This window comes from Ailuropoda melanoleuca, chromosome X (genome assembly GCF_002007445.2).
Source record: "Ailuropoda melanoleuca isolate Jingjing chromosome X, ASM200744v2, whole genome shotgun sequence".
Taxonomy (NCBI): Eukaryota; Metazoa; Chordata; class Mammalia; order Carnivora; family Ursidae; genus Ailuropoda; species Ailuropoda melanoleuca.
In genome coordinates, this window is record NC_048238.1 from 6,941,960 (window position 1) to 6,961,265 (window position 19,306).

The window sequence follows — 19,306 nt, forward strand, 5'->3', positions numbered from 1 at the left end:
GTGAGTGGCGGGCGAGGCGGCGCGGGCCAGGCGGCTGTTCAGTTTCCGAGACGCAGAAACTGTCAAGGAAGTCCGGAGCTCCCCGGCCCGAGCGAGGGGACCTGGCAGAGGGGGACATCTCTGTGTGTGTGTGGGGGGGGGAGGCGCCCCTGGTAAGGCGGGGGTCTGCAGAGCGCGGCCTGGAGAGGGTGCAGACCTGTTGCTCCTGGGGCTCGGGGGAGGGGTGCCCCCAGATCCGTGTCTTGGGCTGTGCTCCCCAGGGGGACCATCCCTACGGGGAGGGGGCGATGCTCGGAACGGCGTGGGGCTGCGCCTTCGGGCGTCGGTGACCGCCTGGTATATGACAATTTGGGGTCGCTAGAGGCCCGCCCGCGCTGGGGTAGGGCTTGGACTTCACGTGCATTGCCGGAGCGCGCGGTCAGGCCTCGGCCCCGACTCGCTGCACGGCCTGGCATTCTCCGAGCCTCCTGCACTGGAAATTCCACAAAGTTAGAGTCGGAGGTGGATTTTTTAATTCCCCCTAGTCGGTGATGTTGTGGAGCAGAACCCCTAAAGAAACAAAAACCCACCTTCTCTTGCATCTGCAGCCGTTTCTGGTTAGTATTGTCACATGTGGCTTGACCCGACTTCTGGATGTTTTTCTCTCCTGATGCGCCGCCTGAGTCCCTGGTTTAACCTGGAAGGGGAGGGGCGGGACTCTAGATGGGAGGGGGAGGGGAGAGGGGGGCGAAGGGAGAGCCCTGCGAAGGTCCCAAGCGGTGGCTTCCGGGTAGCAAATGGCTCTTGACGGTTTTATGAAAAGTTTACAACTAGTCATTCCTAGAAAAGAGGTGGTGGGGGTGGGGGGCAAGAATGTTGAATATGCCACGATGAAGACGTTAAGATGACACTTCTATTTTAAAGGATCTTCATGTCTCCAGTGTGCTGCAGATTCTCGTGGAAAACCAGCCAGCTGGATAACTAATCCAGGGATAAAAGTTGAAGTTCATCTCTTGACCCACTTATTAAAGTGGCCCTTAAGGGGATTCCAGTCCTTAAGTGAACACACACCTGTGGGACAAAAATTGAGATTTTTTGGTAGTTTAGTTGGTGTGCACTGCGGGGCAAGTGTTACTCGATCCTCTGGGGTTGGCTTTTCTTTTTGCTTGTAGACAGAGCTTAATCAGTCCAGCACTTATCAACACCCCCATTTCCTCACCCTTCCTGTTTGAATGTTTTATGGGCTGAGTAGGGATGGTGTGGATGTGACCTCATGGTTGGTTTTCATCTCACCTTCGCCTGTGGGAGCTCTAGGCTCCTGGGCCATGGCATCAGGAGTGTCCCTGAATGGACTGTTAGGACGGGTTCAGTGGTTCTAGAGCCCGCAAAGAGGTGGACAGAGCCCTTGAATCCAAGTCAGTCTTGCCACATGTGCTTGGCTAGAAACCTAGCCTTTGTCCCCATTTGGCCTAAAGTAGTGAAAGGGCCCGCCCTGCTGACCTTGAAGGCCTGCAGCTTTTCTGAGCATCATTTCTACACGTGTAAAAATAAAAAAGGGGAATTGAAATCGTGGTCTCACTGTGTATTATGAGGACAGAAAGAATGTGTAAGTTTTCTGAAAACTGTCAAGCTGCCTGTAAATTTTAGTTGTGCTCTTGTGCAAATCAAATAATTGTCTTTATGTTATTGGAATGCCGTGCGCTGAGGATTTTACAGGCACTTATGCCCTGTGCCTAGCAATTATTATTTCCATTCCGCTGCCGAGAACACCGACTTGCTAATACATAGTGGAGGGAAGATTGGTTCCTCAAGCCCAGCTCTTAAGCTTGATGTTCCTGTTTTCATGTCTCCCTAGCATGAGTTTTCACGTTTGGACATCTAAAGCTGTTCAAGTTACATACACACATTCACGAATGAGAGTCTGCATAGAAACTTGTGTATGGACACAGACGTAGTTCCGAGGAATCAAGAGACTTTGACCACAGTGGAGGAATTGCTTTCATAGCTTCATTGTCCAGTATGGTAACCACTGGCCACATGTGAACATTGAGATTCAAATTAATTAAAACTCCAGAAAATTAACAGCTCTGTTCTTTCAGTCCCTGTAGCCATGATTCACGTGCTCAGTAGATGTCAGTGGCTGGTGGCTGCCATATTAGCACAGTACACACAGAAAGTTCTGTTAGAGTGTGCTACCCTGTAGTTACTACAATAAATATTAATAAAACAGTGTATTTTTTGTGGGGGGAGGGGAGAAGCTATAAAAGTTTGAAATAATTCACAGGTAAACTTAAAAAAAAAAAAAAGACCCATTTCCGCCAGTGATTGACCCAGGAAAGTGATTTCAGCAAAGGGATTCCCTCCCTCCCTCCCTCCCTCGCCCAACGTGGGACTTGAACTCATGGCCCTGAGATCAGGAGTCTCGTGCTCTACTGGCTGAGCCAGCCCCCAGGGAATGGATTCTTAACCTGCATTTGAGAGCTGGGGTTTTGGATCGGGGTGCTTGGGATCAGTTTTGAATTAGAAAACCGGGACTCCCAAGTCAGCGTCTCTCCCTGCGTGTTTAACCGTGGGGGAGGCAGGTAGCATCTCTGCGTTGGTGTTCCCATCTGAAAAAAAGCCAGAGCCTTTAGCCCGCCCCCAAGATGGCGGCCTACGCAGATAGCGGTGAGCATCCCCCGGGCTGTTCGGGAGCCCAGGTTGTGGGCCTCAGTAAGGCCCTGTGTGGGTGATTGCGGGTGTGGCCTTGTGTGATGTGTTTAGCCTTGGCTTGCTATGGCTGCCACAGGCTTTCAGCACCCTCCCCCCCCACCCCCTGGAAGTCTGAGTCTTGAATTTTGAGGTTCCGTCTCTTGAGGTCAGACTCTTTCGTATTAAAAAGGCTGATAGGGAGTCTTTCCAGCAAAGTGAGATTTCACAATCGTCGAAGTGTTTTTTTTAAAAAATGGCTGAGTGCTATAGCTGTTTCCTGTGTGCCAGGTCCCTGAGTCAGGATGTTGTTTTCATTACTTTGTTGATGTGTCCTTTTCACAGTTCTTTGTAGTTTTTATAGTAATGGGTTAGACATTTTATTTGTAAATGAGGATGGGGGAAACCCAATTTCATGTCTGTCCGAGAGGTGACCTCCCAGACCACCCTTCTGCCCTTTGTCCTCACTCACTGTTGCTTCCTCAAGGCTCTGGTGTGCCCCGTCGGTGTGTGGCTGAAAGTCCTTACTAAATACCGAGGTTGTCCCCGATTGTCTCCCAGAGGTGGGAAAGGGGTTTCTGCCGCGGGAGGCCAGGCCCAGAGAGCCAGCTCACGGAGGTCCTCTGCGCCAGGATTTGAGAGTCTCAGTCACCGGTTGGGTCGGCGACCACCTCAGCCAGCTTGGCTCATACCTGGCACTGCCCGTTGCCTGCTCTCTGCTGGGGCGTGCGGATTCCATGGCGCTGCGCCCCGGGCTCCGCCAGGCCCAGGGCGCGGCCTAGGTGACAGTCCCAGACGCTCTGTGTCTGACATGATGCTGTCTCAGCTCTGCTTTCCTGATACCTTGTGTTTGCGCCCTTTTTCCCCCCCTAAAAAAAAAAATAATAATGTGCTACATCCACTAAGTTGTTAATCTTTCACTCTTAAAGACATTGAAAAAATAGTTTCAATCAGGAAGGAAGACTGAAGTCATTTTGTAAACACTTTTTTTTTTTTTTAAACTTGGAACAGTAAATCCTCTCTCCCTCCCTCCCTCCCCCCAACTATTTTTAGTATGAAGGAAGTAACTGGCCTCCTGAGCAGAGACTGGATGTGAGTTTTCCCTTTGGGTCTTGCCCTCCTCGGCCCTTCCCCCCTCCATCCTTTCCATGGGGCCTGACCAAACGGACTACCCTGGCCAGATTGGCAAAATGAGACCCAGCAAAGCCAAAATAAGAGCTGGATGTGGGAAGGGCCTAGCAAAATCAACATGTTTATATGGGCCACAGAGAGCCTGGTCTGAGAAAATGCGTTGAAGACCTCAAGGGAAAAACGCTGTCATTAAGAAATTCACTGCCCGGGTGGCTTCTTGACCAGCATGCGGGGAACTTGACTAAAGATGGTTGTGTGCAGGGCGTGGGCAGGGTCGCTTCGGTGTCTCTGCTCTGAAATACTTGTTGACAGTCCGTACATGAGCGAAGACTGCAGACGTGAACTGGAAGCCAGTGGAGAATGGAATTGGGGCAGATTTAAAGTGAAGACACTGGAAAGGAGATTTTTCAGTCTTGCAGAGGAATCTGGGTGCTGTGGCAGGTGGGAACAGAGCTGGAGATGGGGATGACATTCCCTTCCAAAGACAGGGACGTCTTTGGAGAGGAGGACAGGGGAGATGGTGGTTTATGACAGTTGTGCTTTGAGCAGTGAACTCTAGAATCTGGCAGTCAATTAAGGGTTCTCAGTGGGGGCATTTTTGCCCACTACCTTCAAGGAAACATCTAGAAACATTTTCGGTTGACACGGAGTGGGGGACGAATGTAGGGGGAGGGGGATGGTGGTGTTCCTTGCATCTAGGGGGGGTCTGTGGATGCTGCCAGGTATCCTACATTGCACGGGATAGTCCGTACCACAAAGAATGCTCTGGACCCAAATGCCAGAGGTGCCAAGGTGGGCATGCCAACCCTGAATTAAACATTCAGTATTGACTGCATGGGGGAGAGAATCTGGGGAGGGGGGACGTGGGTGCCAAGCAGAAGCTATATATTAAGTTCTGTATTCTCACGGTACACGTGTGCTTTTTGGGAATCCATTAGGAAGTAAATCCCATCATACATATCGCAGTTTGAGAAAGGACGTTTCTGATGCTCACAGGAGGAGGGGGAGAGAGGAGGTAGGAGTGAATGGACTCGCAAGAAGGAATAGACACAAGGCCAACAGGTGTTGGGGGGCGGCTGTTCGTTGCCTAAAGCTCCCCCTCAACCCAAGTGGTTTAGAGCCCCTAGACGCAAATGCACCCTGAAGGCGTGTTTCTCAACTTTTTCCTCTTGGTTCTATTGATGTGTTGCACACTGGCTAGGTCTTAGTTTTGGTCAGCTTCTGTGTGCTTTTGATATGTATTACGGAAAAGACGGTACCTGTCTCCTGTTTGCGCCGACTGTCTTTTACCCAGCGCAGTGTGGGTGAGCCTGGAGGCGAGGTTACCCCGGCACCTGCAGGCCCTCCCGGCGCTTGGGAGGGTGTGGGCAAGTGAGTGAAGTTTTGGCTGCTTGCAGTCCGCCATGCTGCGTCAGTGTCCATCCGTTCCTCCGACTGCTCAAATTTAGCAAGCGAGGGGAGCCGGACATGGACCTGCATTTTCCAAATCTCAGCTGAAAAGGGGCGCCTTTAGTGCCTAGAGGCTGGTTCTGCCGCGCGCCCGGGCATCCCGAGCCCACCCGCGGTCCCATGTCCTGCTCACCCCAGAGGGGTGCATGCACACTCGGCCTGCGCGGTGGGGGGGGGTCCTTCTTGGGCTCCTGGTGGCCCTGGGGCCGATGACGTGGCCATGGGGGAACGTTGGTTTGTAGCCAGCTCCCATGCCCTTACTGCATCTTTGGGCAGATCAGTTTCTTTCCCTGTCATTCATTTACTTAGAGAGAAAATAGAGTTTATTTCTCAGGTTTGGAAGGAGGTAGGATTATTATGCTCAGAGCCCCACATGCTGATATCTTCCTCCACTCTGAGGTTGGGAATTGGGTGTGCAAATGCATCTTTATTAGTTATGATGGTGTCCAGCACTTGCTTCCTTTCTTTCCTTGTCTCTCTCCTCCCCCACCCCTAACTTAAATTTCAGGGCTGGTTTATATGCATGCATGTGTATACATGATCTGTTATTATTTGAGAATATTGACTATTATCTCTTTACGTGTACGGTTTTATGAATGTTAGCACACACGTAGGTTTGTGTAACCAGCACCAAAATGGGGCTGCAGAACATTAGTCCATCACCCCAGAGGCGTCTTTGGTGCCTCCATGGTCACCCAGCTTCCCCCCCCCCCCAGCACTAACCAAGATGCCGGCCTGTCAGCTCCGCCCTCCAGGTCCTGGTAATTGCATTCAACTCAGGATCAGATACCTTTAGGGGAACCCCTCCACTCTCCCAGTACCCTCCTTTGTGTTTCTCTCTGATGACTGCAAACTTCGCACTTTCGCACACTTGAGCCCATGTGTTTGCCTCAGAAAGCAGGGTTTGCACTGTGGGTATTATCAAAAGCAAGACGAAAACCTGACTGCCGCTTAATCATATTGGTAAGAAAGAATATCAGGTGTCTTGTTGGGGCTGCCAAAGATTAGCTCTTTTCTATGCCAGTTAATTCTTGCTGTCAAATGAGTCGGAATGGGGTGTTTTCTGATGCACTTTCAGAGGAATGTTTCGCGAATCTTTCCGCTGTACTCCCGAGAGATATTTAATATGTGAAATGTATCAGTAGGTTGTCAAGTCCTGTCTTTGGTTTCAAAAACAGGACCCACACATGGAGGTGTTGCAGTTTTGCCAGTGGGGTGATACAATAAGCCAAAGAGAATGTTGCATTTGCGTTACATTGTTGGAGGAGGAACATGAATTCCTAAGTGTGTGTTTCCATCTAATTGTTGGCCTGCATTTTACTTGGGACCATAATTTCCCTTTTTGTGATCTCCTAAGGAGTGGCATCTTTTTTAGAAGAATTGACTTGGTGTTTCGGGTTTGGCTGCTTTCGTCCTGCCCTGGGTGCCCCGCCTGCTTGTGTGAGGTCCTTGAAAACGTGTGCGTCCTCACGAGTCAGAGGGTAGGTGAGCTGATCTTGAGGCTTTTCCTGTCTCTCTTGTGGCAGGATTTTCATTTGGAAAAGGGATGCTGCTCAGTTGTTGGGTTGGCTTTTTTTTTTTTTTTTTAAAGAATGGTTAAGGATTGGGGTGCCTGGGTGGCGCAGTCGTTAAGCGTCTGCCTTCAGCTCAGGGCGTGATCCCGGCGTTCTGGGATCGAGCCCCACATCAGGCTTCTTCTCTGGGAGCCTGCTTCTTCCTCTCCTACTCCCCCTGCTTGTGTTCCCTCTCTCGCTGGCTGTCTCTCTGTCTCAAATAAATAAAATCTTAAAAAAAAAAAAAAAAAAAGGAATGGTTAAGGATGATGTTAGTGAAAAGTTTAGGGAAACTGATGGCTGTTTATGCCCCATGCTTTGACTGTCGGTTTACTCACCATTACAATAGGCAGTATGTAACTTATCCTTGATATGTTGCATACTTTACTTAAAACACACACACAGAGACACATACAAACACACACACCAGCAATTCAGCAGACACTTTGGGCCCTTGAGTGCCTCGGAGTCATTATTGTGAGTGTTGTAGTTTTCCAATCTCACAAGACTGGAAAATAAGCACAAACAGTGCTTATGGTACAGTTCACAGCGTTCATTCTTGCAAAGGGTGTCCTTTGAATTCCTGTGATTTTTTTTTTTTTCCTTCCCCTACCTTGGTGCATGTTGCCTGAAGGCTTAAAAGAAAATGAGAGTTTTCTTCACTTGCGTCCTTCGAACCTGGAAACTATGACCCTAAATAGAGCTCAGAGTACTTTCCTTTCTGGAACACCTGCCACCAGCCCTGAGAGAGAATGCAGAGGCCAGAGGAGGTAGGACTCCCACCCTCCAAGCCAGATTACCTTCCCACTTTCTAAGAAACTGGAAACTTTTGTAAAGTCTACTGACAACTAGGTACCCAGCGTCACCCATGTTGGAGTGAGCTTGGGAGGACACGGTTCCTTTCTCAGGGAGCGTGATTCCTTCCTGTGATCAGCTTGCTTGCCCATCATCATCAGGCCTTAGAGCCCGTACAAACACTTAACATTGTTCAGTGCTGCAAATGTTTCTGCTTGTTTGAAGATCCCAATATGTGGAAAGGAAGACAAAAAGAAGCTTACTGTACGTAGTGCTGTTTTATTTCTTAGATCAGAAATAACAAATGCTTTAATACTGTAAGACCATATAAATCATCGTTAAGAATTGGGAGAAAAATTCAGCACACTGAGCAGCGATTTTTGTTCCATGTGCAAGGGGATACTTAGTCTTAACCAGGTCAGCTCCTCTCTTGCAATTATCCTTGTAATTCTGACATGCGTTTGAAGATGAGAAATGAGAAAGTGGAGTGGCAGTCTGTCACCAGAGTCAAGTCATGCAGAAATCTGTTGCATCAGCATGCAAACCTAATTCCCAGCCTCTATAAAGTTCTGGGTGGTTGCCAAAAAAACCCAACAACACCACCAAAAAAACCCCCAAAAAACAAAAAAACACAAAACCCAAAAAAAGTTCTGGGTGGTTGCAGAGTGTTGTGGGTTGTATTTGATACAAGCCCCTGAGCTGAGGATTGACGTCTCTACCATTTGGTTCATCTGGGGAATGGATTAAACTCGGGTCCCTGGCTTAGGTTCTCTTTCCAGCACAATCCTTATCAGGCACTTGAGTCCCACGCAACTTTAATGCCAACTCAAGTAAAGACTCAAGTATTCACAATTATCGACTTGAAAACAGGGATTGCCAGTTCCTGACAGTTGCCGACAGTCTGGGAGACACGGTTTGGTTTAACTTTTAATTTGGTTATGAAAAAAATATCGTATTAGGTTTGTGTTTCTAAGACGCATGGGTGATTCTGTGCTAATTTCAGCCATTTCCGGGGATAGTGAAATGCTTTTAAAAAGCCTCACCAGGAGAAACGACGTCTATGTGTACCCAGCTCAGAAGTTGATGAAAACAAGAATTAATGGTCTCACGTGTCTAGTGCATGACAGAAATTATTGTAGAGCAGATGAGAACAAGGTGAGAGGCCTGTGGAAATTAAGAGTTCCCTTATAAATTTCATGGGACACTCTGATAAATTTCATGGGCTTCTCAGTACATTTCTCCACATTTTGTTGGGGGTAGGGGGAACCAAACTGCCTAGTGTCAGTTTTAATTCCCAAAGTGGTCTCCCAAGTCGATTTCATGTCCGCTGTCAGGTGCACGACGAGGTTTATTAGAGCGACGGAAGAAACTTAGAGTGTCCACTTTGTGTGATACTTAGCGTCTACTTTTGTGGTTTGTGAAAAATGCCTGTGTTGTTAGTCGAATGTTCTGCATAGTTAATAAATTCCCTGGGTTGGGGGCATGTGCTAGAAACTTTCACTGCTCAGGATATGCAGTGCAAAGACATTCAGACATCACTGAGTGGGTCCCCAGAGGTGGTGGGCGGGGGGGGGCAATTTTGAAGTATGTGAATGCAAATCGGACACAGGTGTACCCCCCTTTCCCTCTGGCTTCAGCCGCCAGAGTGTGCCTGTACGTGTGCGTGCTTTGATCTGCTGGGTTTTGTGTGTTTCATAAAAGCTGAAAAAAATACCCGTGTTGTCGAACCAGGTGACGGCACCTCCATTGCAGGTGCATGGTGAAATCTTGGACCAGTGCTGTGTTTTTCATGCGTTTCGTGACTCGGCAGTGTTTTCATAATCACTTAATTCTGTTTATAAATCTGCTGCTTTCATTGATGGTTGCCCTCAGGGCTCCTGAGAACCAGGCTTGTAGGAGAGATTCAGACTTTAGGAGACAGCCAACAGGAGAGGGTGCGTGAACGGCATTGTCATGAAAGTCTTTTGCTTTCCTTAGTCTGGCTGTTTTTTTGTTGGGTCTTTCTCCAAAGACCTATTTGGTAGGTCATGGTTGTTATGAAATACATTAAAAAAAATATTTCACAGTAGAGGTGTTTACTGTTTTTTTTTTTTTAAGATTTTATTTATTCATTTGACAGAAACAGCCAGTGAGAGAGGGAACACAAGCAGGAGGAGTGGGAAAGAAAGAAGCAGGCTCCCAGCGGAAGAGCCTGACGTGGGGCTCGATCCCAGAACTCCAGGATCACGCCCTGAGCCAAAGGCAGACGCTTAACGACTGAGCCACCCAGGCGCCCCTACTGTTTTTTTTTTTTTTTTTTTTTAAAGAGAAAAGTACTCAGGGGATGTCCCTGGGTGGCTCAGTTGGTTAGGCGTCCCACTTTTGATCTCAGCTCAGGCCTTGATCTCAGGGTGGTGAGTTAAAGCCTGGCCTTGGGCTCCACGCTGGACGGGGAGCCTACTTAAAACTAAATAAATAAAAAGAAAACTCAGTCGATGCTGTATTACTGGTGTTACAGAGAGCAAATAAATACAGAACTGAAATTCATGATTCAGACCACATCGTGGGCTGTGGAGGTGAGAATCAGCCCTCACCTGCACGAATGTCATGTCTTTGTCTGAGCTCATTTGCTGAGAATGGCTGAAGGTTTGGTTTTCATGAGTCTTCAGTGTCAGCTGCGAGTCTTTCCAGGATTTCCACAGCAGTCTGTTTGTTTATTTAACTTGAAATGATTGATAGGTTAGCTTGGGTTTTTCTGTGTCATTTTTGGTGTTCACATCAATTTTTCCCTTTGTGAATATTGAATTTGCAATGTAACTTTGTATGTAAAACAAAGCCCAGAGATTTGCAAGTGAATTCAAAGGCCTGTAGGTGAACAAATGTTCACTTCTGCAAGCCCACAGGACAGCTCGTGCCAAACGTCATTAACGTGTGTCAGGATCTACACACACGTTCATTTGTCTGTTGGTAGACTGAAATATTTATCTCCTGCTTGAAAAAAAATAATTGCTTCTCTTTATGGCCGTAGAAGGCACCTCCTGTGAAGAGAAGAAACAGGAAGAATTTTCTTTTTACTGTCGTGTCATGAACCTTTGTCTCTCCTTTGTAGAGATCAGTACGTGAAAGTTCTAGTAGTGGATAAGGAAGAATTAGCGTCTTTGGGAATGTACTTGACGTGCCCCTGCACCTGCCTCTTGAAGAAGAAAGAGAAGTTACACCAAGTCCTTTGCTTTTAGACAGATGCCTCGAGCTCTGTCCACGTCTTGACTTCATATTGCAACTAGGTCAGCCAGACACCCGTGAATCACTTCAGCTCTGAACCGGAATCCTCTTCTGTCTTTGCTTTTGGGGGAAACACTAATCGTTATTCTTTTGATTATTTGCCTGCCAGATTACCCGGTATAATAGCTCAGCGATGTATCTCGGAAAATGGCCCTAAAAGGAGACTCTTCTTAGAAGCCTGCACGAAAGCTGATTCTGTTTCCTGAATGCATCCCTCAGGTAGTGGTGACGTGCACGTCTGTGTGTAATTTCTGAGAACGTGACGCGTGCATAGGTGGACGAGGCAGGAGTGCAGGGAAACAGGGCAAATGCTAAAAGCCGTCAGAACATTAAATTTTTGAGTCCGCTAACCTTTGAAAGAGAATATGAAAACAAATTAGTTGATAGCTTTGTTGAAGTACCATTTACATAATTTATATCAGAGAAGGCAGTTCCTTTAGCTTAGGAAGAGTGGGTTATTAAAATTAGCTATCTTCATTTTTCCACAGAAATAAAAAAAAAATCAATTGTAGTTCAAAGAATTGTATGTGAAGCTTTGTAATTGGAAATTTGATGCTCCCAAAATTATATAACCTTGGTTAATTACATTCGTAGACTCAAACTAAATATAGAATAAGATTAGCTCATGGAAATATTTCATTTTTATCTCAGGCAGTACAGTGCACATTCATGTAATAGTTTCTAGTTTCATTTTGTAATTTTTTTTTTTTTAATTATCCTGGACATGTTTTCCGGAAAGTTACTTGAATGAGGCTGTATGTTTTTCTTTCCCAGCTCATGTTTAGATATAAAATGGCACACAGAATAAGCTGTCGTTTGTGAGTTTTGGTTTTCTTAATGGCCTCTGTGTTCTGTGCCTGGCACAATACAGCGAGAAGCTAGGGGTCCCATTTTTTGGGCATGACATTTGCCATGAGGGAAGTTTGGGCGCGATGGGCCATCTCAGAGTAGGTGTTCAGCCTCTTCTGTTTCCTGTCCTGTTTGCTTTTCCACTGAACGTTCTATATTTGGACAACAAGTGTATTTTTCGGTGTGGGTTTCCGATGGCCCTGGTGTTTGGCGGAGTGGAGTTTCTCCGTCTACGCCGCTGGGTTGGGCAGCTGGTAGTGTTCCACCTAATTTAGTTCACAGGATTGAGATGGACACATTGTGGATTCAGGTGGGATTGTCATTCCCTTGCTGCAAGACGTGTGTTACCTTGTTTCCTTTGGGTTTGCCGTAGATATTTGCTTTGCCTTTGGATTGCTGCGGACGCCCGCTTGTGGTGGTGGTGAATTTAATAGAGAACTCGAAGTCTGACTTATATCAAGTTGATTTTCTGAAACCACTTTATTGTGGTATAAATTACATGCCATAAAAATCACCCATTTTAAGCGTACGACTCAATGATTTTTAGTAAATTTATGGAGTTGTGCAGCCATCATCATAATCGATTTTCATTCCTCAATACGGTCATTCGTGTCCATTTGCCATCAATCCTGGCTCCTACCTCCCAGCCACGGGCAGCCATTAATCTCCTTTCTGTCTCTGTAGATTTCCTTTTTCTCCGAGCAAGTACTTCTGTGCTTGGTTGAGCTTACTGGGTGGTGGATGGTGAGGCCCGATTTGGTGGACTTCCTTGCCCTTGCCCGGGAGAGGGAGCAGTAGGGAGAAGGAGAAGAAGGCAAGAAGAACAGGCATCATGCCTCGGTTCCCTCTTCTGCAGAATCTGGGTAGCGATGGGATTTCTGCAGGCTCTCCTTGTGGAACCCTGTGGGAAGTACTTCGCTCAGAATCGGGGGGAACAGGGGACGCCTGGGTGGCTCAGTCAGGTCAGCGTCACGATCTCAGGATCCTGGGATTGGGCCCTGTGTTGTGCTCCCCGCTGAACATGGGGCTCCCCGCTGAGTGTGGGGCTCCCCGCCCAGCTTGTCTCTCTGTCCCTCCCCCTTCCCATTCTCTCTCTTTCAATTAAAAAAAAAAAAAAAAGAATCGGGAAGAGCTTCTCCTCTGGGGTCATGTTAAGAGTTGGGGGATCCTGCATGAAGGGCCGCTGGGTCAGGTGAGGAGTGTGGGGAAGGGGTTCCCTCTGCCTACGGGCCTGGGCCTCGTGGTCTCTGCTGGTTTCTCTAGGATTTTCCGTCGCCCCTCTGACATGCACCGTGCACTAACGGCCCACGCTGTGCCAGCACCCTTCTTTTTCAGCTTCCTTGGGCCCATCTGCCTCGGAGTCCTCTGAGAAGTTCGGGGCCCCTGCCTGCCACTCCATTCTGCACACCTGCGTCCTCTGTCTTGCACCTCCCTGCAACAGCTTCCCCTCCCCTCGGCTCTGGCTTCTGCCCTGCGGGGCCTCTTCCTCCCACCTACCCCCAACCCTCCGTCCTTGGCGTCTTCCAAGGTGCAACATCTCCGCCTAACATCCCCTTTCTTGAGTCTTGTTTCTTCCGCCTGTTGCAAGCTCAGGCTTCCCCCCCCCCCCGAGGTAATATATGAGGATATGCTCATTTCCATGAATTCAAGCAATGGGGAGTTGTATCTTCTTCCTCCTCTTCTCCCGGAATAATCAATAGTAACATTCTATAGCATGTGGCAGGATCGGTCTGCCTCTAGCATGTTCGGCTGTCCGTGTACAAACATGCAGTCTTGTGTTTTTATCCAAGTGGCGTCCTGTCCTGCTTCGTTCCATCCGCTCGCTCTCTTCACAGCTGTATTAAATATCACTGAAATACAGTAAACGAGGCATATGTACATTGTGTCTGTAGACGGGTTTCTCATCTTGATTGTGCTGCTGGTTTCACAAGTGTGCATGGGTAATGTATCCATCTATCTACTTACATGTATCGAAGCAAATACTTCCGTCACTTTCACGTTTCCTCGCGTCTTTCTGGGATCTCTGCCTCCCTGCACCCCTGCCCCCAGGTCGTGCGTTGATTGGCTCTCTATTGCATGTTCTAGAATTTTATATCATCGAAATCACCGGGTATGCACGTGTGACTTTGCTTGACTTTTTCCACTCAGCATAATGATTTGGGGGTTCATCCGTGTTGTGGCCCGTATCACGGATTCATTCCTTTTCGTAGCCAGGTGGGATTCTTTGGGATATGCACACAGCACAGTTTTGTTTACCCATGCGCCAGTGGTTGGACATTCAGGTGGCTAACTTTCTTTTGACCCTTAAGAATAATGCTGCTGTAAATATTTTTGTCGCCAGACGAGGGGTTTTCACACTTCACCATGTGCGGGAACCCCCTGGAGAGCTTGTGAAAACACAGGCCCCATCCCCAGACTTTGTGCTTCAGTAGATCGAGGGTGGGGCCCAAGACTGTGCATTTCTATCAAGTTCCCAGCTGCTGGTGTTAGACCACGTACCCGTTGAGAGCCACGGCCTCAAAGGTAGTCTGCATAGACTTTGGTTGTTCCCGCATTGTTATTTGTTCCAAATATCTCTCTAGACTGTTTCTCGTCTTGTAACGTCTTGTAATGTCGCGTGTGGTTTTTACCACCAGGCTTCCCATTTTTGTGTGGTGGTTGTTGTCCTCCTGGCTTCTGGGTTTTACTTCCTTGTGCCCAAGGCACTAATAGGAAGAAAAACTCAGGGTTGCTGAGTCGGGGTGCTCATGTCACCCCAGTGCCAGCCATGATAGCCTCGTCTGCAGGGGTCTGCCCTTATTGGACTGTTTGGGGACCTGACTGATGCCTTTTTACCTTAGGAGGGGGCCTAGCATTGTGGTCAGTACCCAGCCTCGTGGGGCTGGCTTGGACCCAGGTGCTGTGCCCAGGGCCCCCTGGTGCTGCTGTGTCCCCCTGGGACCGTGGGCCGAAGCTTCTCTCCTCACCTACCTTTCCTCTCCTAGGGAAGCCAAATCTGTCCCTTCTGTGTCCCACCCCTTCTCACCTAAAACCACCAGCCCCAAACCAATAACCCTATTTTATTTTCGGTGTGTATTTTATTTTCAATTTCCTATTCAGGAGTCTAATCTGAATTCATTAATTTGAATTAATGAGGTTATCAGATGTTTACTACCATAGCCGATGCATGTGTTGGTTTTTTTTTTTTGTCTTTTTTTTTTTTTTTTTTTTTTGGNGTGGTGGTGGGGAGATACTTCTTTTATTTTGGAGAGCAGCTTTTTTTTTTTTTTTAAAGATTTTATTTATTTATGTGACAGAGAGACAGACAGCGAGAGAGGGAACACAGCAGGGGAGAGAGAGAAGGAAGAAGCAGGCTCCCAGCCGAGGAGCCTGATGTGGGACTCGATCCCGGAACGCCGGGATCACGCCCTGAGCCGAAGGCAGGCGCTTAACGACTGCGCTGCCCAGGCGCCCCTAGTTTGGAGAGCAGCTTTAAATGATTGCAAGCTCTTCTTTTTTGGTAACACCACCTTCTTGCACTTGGTCACCAAGCCCAGGTCTTCCGTCTCTGCTCCCGAATCCGTCCACTCCGTGGTGCCTTGGGTCACAGGTTCACATCTTTGGCTGCTGCCCTCAGCTCACTGTCTGAGAGTCTTTACTCAGGACATGCTTGGAGTGGACTGTTGTGCAGGATTCCAGACTGGTTAAGTAGACTCAGCTCGTTAGGATGGTTACATTTTTAAGAATTTGCAGTGACTCGTAATCATGAGCTAATGTCTTGGTTTCTTCTTCTGTGTTTGGTTTTGTTTAATATCATAGCTTTACGGAGATGTACTTCACATCCTGTGGGGGCTCCCTGCCCCCCCCCCCCCGTGAAGGGCATACCACAGGGCTTTCCTGGTGTATATACGAGGCCGTGTAGCCACCACTGCTGCCTGATTTCTTTTTTTTAAAGATTTTATTTATTTATTCGACAGAGATAGAGACAGCCAGCGAGAGAGGGAACACAAGCAGGGGGAGAGGGAGAGGAAGAAGCAGGCTCATAGCAGAGGAGCCTGACGTGGGGCTCGATCCCACAACGCCGGGATCACGCCCTGAGCCGAAGGCAGATGCTTAACCGCTGTGCCACCCAGGCGCCCCTGTTGCCTGATTTCGTAATGTTTTCATCACCCCAAAAAGAAACCGCATACCTGGTAAGCTGTCACTCCCCATCTCCCCGCACCCTGAGCCCCCAGCCTCTGGCCACCACTCATCTGCTTGTCTGTGTCTCTGGACTTAGCTGTTCTGGACGTTTCCTATAAACGGAATCAGACGATACGCAGACTTGCGTGTCTGGCTGCTTTCACTCAGTGTTTCTGAGGTTCCTCCGTGCGTACCACCTGTTGTACAGTTTCTCGGTACATGTTTTGTGGAAGCTCTGGGTCGCCTGGGAAGCCTTGGAGTGAGGGGTGGGGGATCGAGCTGGGAGAACGTCAGGGGATGCGTGAACCAGAGACTCCCCCGTCTCTGGTTACCTTTAAAGTGGAGAAGGGTTCACAGTTTCTTTCCATGCCTGCTCCCAGCCTGCCGTAAACGGTAGTCTTCTTCCTTCTCTTTGTCTTCCGTTCTTCCCTCTTTTCCCGTAAAGTTCAGGGTCGCAAACAGTGCGGTCAGCGCGGTACCTGCTGACCCCTCCGTTGGGCCACGTTTTTGGGTGGGGTTTTCGAAAGTCATTTCTTGGGATAAAGCATAGGAAGCTTGAATTTTCCGAGGGTGTGGTGTGAAGTTCCTTCCAGCTCTGAGGTCATGGGATTCCATCCAGCTAGACTTTGGCTTCTTTCTAGGGCCTCCCCGAAGCCACTACCCTGACTTACACCGGAACAGAATCGTACGGTTGTTTACTTTCCTGAGTTTACAAGCCCTTTGTCTGTGTAGGACCGTAATTACCGTCCTGGGGTCCAGTGGGAGAGTATGGAGGCTGATTCTTCTCAAGCCATCCGTGGGCCATGGCTTTCTGGGTTGCGTGTTCCTCCAGCCAAGTGTTTCCTGGGAAGGTCACACGTGTTTTCCTGGTTGCTCTCCTTTTAACCGACTGTCTTAGTTTCTTACTGCTGCGGTGACAGATGACCCCAGGCTTACTGGCTTGAGTGACAGAAACTTATCATCTTAACGGTTCTAGAGGTGTGAGGAGTCTGACCTGAGTGTCACTGTGTGAAAATCAAGATGTTGGCAAGGCTCCATTCTTTTCCAGATGCCCTTGAGAGAGTCTGCTTCCTTGCCTTTCTAGCTTCTAGAGGCCATCTGCGTTCCTTGGCTTGTGGCCCCTTCCTCCTTCTTCCAAACCACTGAGCAGAATGGTCTCTCTCTGCTCTTCTGTACTTATACCCCCCTCTGAGCACGGCATGGAAAGATTCTCCACGTTGGACGACATTGGGCCCCCCTGGATAATCCAGGATCGTCTCCCTGTCGCAAAACCCTTAATTTCACCCCATCTACAAGTCTCTTTTTTCATGTCAAACATTTCACGGGTCCCAGGATTAGGGTATGGCCATCTCCGGGGGGTGGTTTTTCTCCCCACTACATTGATGCTCTTGGTTTCTGTCTCCTAGTTTTTTCTCTGAAGCCTGCAGGGTTCATGTATTTATTTAATATTTGCTGTTTGTCTCTTGAGTAAGTTAGAAGTCAGGGTGCCATGGAACTATCTGTCTTGTCTGCCTCTCAGTGATGATACAGCCCACTTGCTGAGCCTTGGTTTCTCTCTGAGCCCAAGCAGGAGTTGCTTTCCATCTTGGGGAAGAACTGGGATTGCGGGTGCAGCTTGGGGACACGCTTGAATGTTGGCCCGTGGAGCCCTAGGGCATATTGTCATGGTGCTTCTGTCTGATAGGAGAAGAGGCCAAGCTAAATTGTGTGGGCACATTTAACACGTCTGCCTGTGACGCCCACTAATATCCCATTGACCAAAACAAGCCACGTGGCCAGATCCAGCATTCGTGGAGTGGGGAGGGCTGTGCTGGGCTGGAGGTCCTCTAAAGTCACATGGCCAAGGGCGCAAATGTATATTTGTTGTACAGGGAGGGAGGGAGGAAGTGGGACTTGTTTTGGGGGGGAAGATGACCCCAGTGGGGGAAACTGGATACACTCGGTTGTGTGCAGGAGAGGAGAATCAGCTCTGTACACAGTCAGTACTCATTAAATATTCAGCTGCTTTGGTTGCACCTGAGAGCCACCTGGACGGGGGAGTGGGGAAGCACCACTGTGTCTCCGGGAACATTAGGCAATGTCTGGAGGCATTCTGGGCTGTGGTAACTGACCAGGGGAGAGGGTGCTCCTGGCATCTTGGTGGGTGGAGGCCAGTCACGCTGCTAAACCGTCTGACAGTGCACCAGACCGCCCTCTACTCGGCATTGTGTCCTGGGCCCGAACGTGCAGCGTTCACAGCACCAACAGGTGCTTTCCAGGGGCTTCTCGTGCACTTTGGAGTGTGAGGACCTTGTCTCCTCGCAGGACTGTAGCAACAAGGAGCGGAATTGGCGATCCTTTCCCTATAAAGACCCACTGAGGAGCGCAAGCGTGTTCTTTAAACTCTCACAGATGGCTGCCTGGAAGCAAGTTACAACTCATGGGTCTCGACTGGGTCTCTGTGATATCTGCGACTTTGGATCTTTGGTTTCTGCTGCATTAATCCTTTAAGTTGTATTAATTCTGTACTGTGCTCAGCTAATAAACGGACCGTTTATTTGGTGTTGAAAAATCTGTTTTGTATTTAGGAGATTTCCATTGTGAGCTTAGTATTTTTTTTTCTCCACGTGGCCCTTTGTCAACTATTTCTATTATGTATTTTCTTTTTCCTCACCAGCAAGACTGCCAAGTTCTTGATAGCAGAGATCATGCCTTAAATTTCTTTTTTGTTCCGCACAGTAGTGAGCGTATGAGAATTCTTGGTCATGCAGTGGTGTCCATTGCAATGCAAGTTGCACTCTGTGGTTAAGGGTCATTTATCAAGTTTCCACAGACTAGCCTTTTATACCTTGCTATAAATCCTGTCTCCCGTCTTCAGGGGCCAATGGTTAGCATGTTGGTGCTTGCTGGCTCTGTGGCAGAAAGAAAACTTTGACCTCGTTAAAGGAAGGCTGCGTGTTAGTGAGAGGCTGACCGCCTCCTTCTTCCTCCTATGCTCACGTTGTTTTATTTTGGTGATTGAAATGTTTGAGGGACGAAGAAGAAATCAGGAATTGCTTGCTGGCAGGACAACCGAAGTATAATGTGGTGAAGCAAAGCTTCTCTGCTCCTCACCTCTGTTGTGTATGGCAAGCGCAAGTAAACATTTGCTTTTGGAAAGCCAGGTGGGGAAGCATTTGCTGCAGGGGATGCTGTGTCGCCTAGAATTTGCTACTATCTGATCCGATCAACAGAGTGTCGCCTCTCGGGGCCTACCAGCAAGTTACAGAAATAATCAAAATGGTTCTCTTTGGGTGTATCAATGCTCAGTAATTGTGAAAGTAGGGCATTTGTTCTAGATGCCCTGTGTGGGAAAAGACCTTTCCTGACTCGTGGGGTGCACAGAGAAGTTCAGGGCCCACTAAGGCTGTTCCATCCTTTATTTTATTTTATTATTTTATTTCATTTTATTTATTATTTTA

At 48.3% G+C, this 19,306-nt stretch overlaps 1 protein-coding gene across 5 annotated transcripts in view; it reads left to right on the plus strand.

Moving 5' to 3' along the window:
- TBL1X (transducin beta like 1 X-linked) overlaps window positions 1–19,306 on the plus strand; it is a 230,658-nt gene that overhangs the window by 2,136 nt on the left and 209,216 nt on the right. Inside the window, exon 1 of one of the 5 annotated variants that reach the window (XM_034649674.1) lies at window positions 10,561–11,075. The exons of 2 other annotated variants lie outside the window; for them this stretch is intronic. The gene's annotated coding sequence lies outside the window, so the exon portion shown is untranslated. Of the gene's footprint in view, window positions 1–10,560; window positions 11,076–19,306 lie in introns of those variants that run through there. 2 more of the 5 variants (XM_034649673.1, XM_034649672.1) reach the window with 2 other exon arrangements.